Here is a 3,049-nt window from a genome sequence, read left to right on the forward strand (position 1 = left end):
GGGTTAGGGTTAGGGTTAGGGTTAGGGTTAGGGTTAGGGTTAGGGTTAGGGTTAGGGTTAGGGTTAGGGTTAGGGTTAGGGTTAGGGTTAGGGTTAGGGTTAGGGTTAGGGTTAGGGTTAGGGTTAGGGTTAGGGTTAGGGTTAGGGTTAGGGTTAGGGTTAGGGTTAGGGTTAGGGTTAGGGTTAGGGTTAGGGTTAGGGTTAGGGTTAGGGTTAGGGTTAGGGTTAGGGTTAGGGTTAGGGTTAGGGTTAGGGTTAGGGTTAGGGTTAGGGTTAGGGTTAGGGTTAGGGTTAGGGTTAGGGTTAGGGTTAGGGTTAGGGTTAGGGTTAGGGTTAGGGTTAGGGTTAGGGTTAGGGTTAGGGTTAGGGTTAGGGTTAGGGTTAGGGTTAGGGTTAGGGTTAGGGTTAGGGTTAGGGTTAGGGTTAGGGTTAGGGTTAGGGTTAGGGTTAGGGTTAGGGTTAGGGTTAGGGTTAGGGTTAGGGTTAGGGTTAGGGTTAGGGTTAGGGTTAGGGTTAGGGTTAGGGTTAGGGTTAGGGTTAGGGTTAGGGTTAGGGTTAGGGTTAGGGTTAGGGTTAGGGTTAGGGTTAGGGTTAGGGTTAGGGTTAGGGTTAGGGTTAGGGTTAGGGTTAGGGTTAGGGTTAGGGTTAGGGTTAGGGTTAGGGTTAGGGTTAGGGTTAGGGTTAGGGTTAGGGTTAGGGTTAGGGTTAGGGTTAGGGTTAGGGTTAGGGTTAGGGTTAGGGTTAGGGTTAGGGTTAGGGTTAGGGTTAGGGTTAGGGTTAGGGTTAGGGTTAGGGTTAGGGTTAGGGTTAGGGTTAGGGTTAGGGTTAGGGTTAGGGTTAGGGTTAGGGTTAGGGTTAGGGTTAGGGTTAGGGTTAGGGTTAGGGTTAGGGTTAGGGTTAGGGTTAGGGTTAGGGTTAGGGTTAGGGTTAGGGTTAGGGTTAGGGTTAGGGTTAGGGTTAGGGTTAGGGTTAGGGTTAGGGTTAGGGTTAGGGTTAGGGTTAGGGTTAGGGTTAGGGTTAGGGTTAGGGTTAGGGTTAGGGTTAGGGTTAGGGTTAGGGTTAGGGTTAGGGTTAGGGTTAGGGTTAGGGTTAGGGTTAGGGTTAGGGTTAGGGTTAGGGTTAGGGTTAGGGTTAGGGTTAGGGTTAGGGTTAGGGTTAGGGTTAGGGTTAGGGTTAGGGTTAGGGTTAGGGTTAGGGTTAGGGTTAGGGTTAGGGTTAGGGTTAGGGTTAGGGTTAGGGTTAGGGTTAGGGTTAGGGTTAGGGTTAGGGTTAGGGTTAGGGTTAGGGTTAGGGTTAGGGTTAGGGTTAGGGTTAGGGTTAGGGTTAGGGTTAGGGTTAGGGTTAGGGTTAGGGTTAGGGTTAGGGTTAGGGTTAGGGTTAGGGTTAGGGTTAGGGTTAGGGTTAGGGTTAGGGTTAGGGTTAGGGTTAGGGTTAGGGTTAGGGTTAGGGTTAGGGTTAGGGTTAGGGTTAGGGTTAGGGTTAGGGTTAGGGTTAGGGTTAGGGTTAGGGTTAGGGTTAGGGTTAGGGTTAGGGTTAGGGTTAGGGTTAGGGTTAGGGTTAGGGTTAGGGTTAGGGTTAGGGTTAGGGTTAGGGTTAGGGTTAGGGTTAGGGTTAGGGTTAGGGTTAGGGTTAGGGTTAGGGTTAGGGTTAGGGTTAGGGTTAGGGTTAGGGTTAGGGTTAGGGTTAGGGTTAGGGTTAGGGTTAGGGTTAGGGTTAGGGTTAGGGTTAGGGTTAGGGTTAGGGTTAGGGTTAGGGTTAGGGTTAGGGTTAGGGTTAGGGTTAGGGTTAGGGTTAGGGTTAGGGTTAGGGTTAGGGTTAGGGTTAGGGTTAGGGTTAGGGTTAGGGTTAGGGTTAGGGTTAGGGTTAGGGTTAGGGTTAGGGTTAGGGTTAGGGTTAGGGTTAGGGTTAGGGTTAGGGTTAGGGTTAGGGTTAGGGTTAGGGTTAGGGTTAGGGTTAGGGTTAGGGTTAGGGTTAGGGTTAGGGTTAGGGTTAGGGTTAGGGTTAGGGTTAGGGTTAGGGTTAGGGTTAGGGTTAGGGTTAGGGTTAGGGTTAGGGTTAGGGTTAGGGTTAGGGTTAGGGTTAGGGTTAGGGTTAGGGTTAGGGTTAGGGTTAGGGTTAGGGTTAGGGTTAGGGTTAGGGTTAGGGTTAGGGTTAGGGTTAGGGTTAGGGTTAGGGTTAGGGTTAGGGTTAGGGTTAGGGTTAGGGTTAGGGTTAGGGTTAGGGTTAGGGTTAGGGTTAGGGTTAGGGTTAGGGTTAGGGTTAGGGTTAGGGTTAGGGTTAGGGTTAGGGTTAGGGTTAGGGTTAGGGTTAGGGTTAGGGTTAGGGTTAGGGTTAGGGTTAGGGTTAGGGTTAGGGTTAGGGTTAGGGTTAGGGTTAGGGTTAGGGTTAGGGTTAGGGTTAGGGTTAGGGTTAGGGTTAGGGTTAGGGTTAGGGTTAGGGTTAGGGTTAGGGTTAGGGTTAGGGTTAGGGTTAGGGTTAGGGTTAGGGTTAGGGTTAGGGTTAGGGTTAGGGTTAGGGTTAGGGTTAGGGTTAGGGTTAGGGTTAGGGTTAGGGTTAGGGTTTGGGTTAGGGTTAGGGTTAGGGTTAGGGTTAGGGTTAGGGTTAGGGTTAGGGTTAGGGTTAGGGTTAGGGTTAGGGTTAGGGTTAGGGTTAGGGTTAGGGTTAGGGTTAGGGTTAGGGTTAGGGTTAGGGTTAGGGTTAGGGTTAGGGTTAGGGTTAGGGTTAGGGTTAGGGTTAGGGTTAGGGTTAGGGTTAGGGTTAGGGTTAGGGTTAGGGTTAGGGTTAGGGTTAGGGTTAGGGTTAGGGTTAGGGTTAGGGTTAGGGTTAGGGTTAGGGTTAGGGTTAGGGTTAGGGTTAGGGTTAGGGTTAGGGTTAGGGTTAGGGTTAGGGTTAGGGTTAGGGTTAGGGTTAGGGTTAGGGTTAGGGTTAGGGTTAGGGTTAGGGTTAGGGTTAGGGTTAGGGTTAGGGTTAGGGTTAGGGTTAGGGTTAGGGTTAGGGTTAGGGTTAGGGTTAGGGTTAGGGTTAGGGTTAGGGTTAGGGTTAGGGTTAG

This window comes from Dunckerocampus dactyliophorus, chromosome 17, assembly GCF_027744805.1.
Source record: "Dunckerocampus dactyliophorus isolate RoL2022-P2 chromosome 17, RoL_Ddac_1.1, whole genome shotgun sequence".
NCBI lineage: Eukaryota > Metazoa > Chordata > Actinopteri > Syngnathiformes > Syngnathidae > Dunckerocampus > Dunckerocampus dactyliophorus.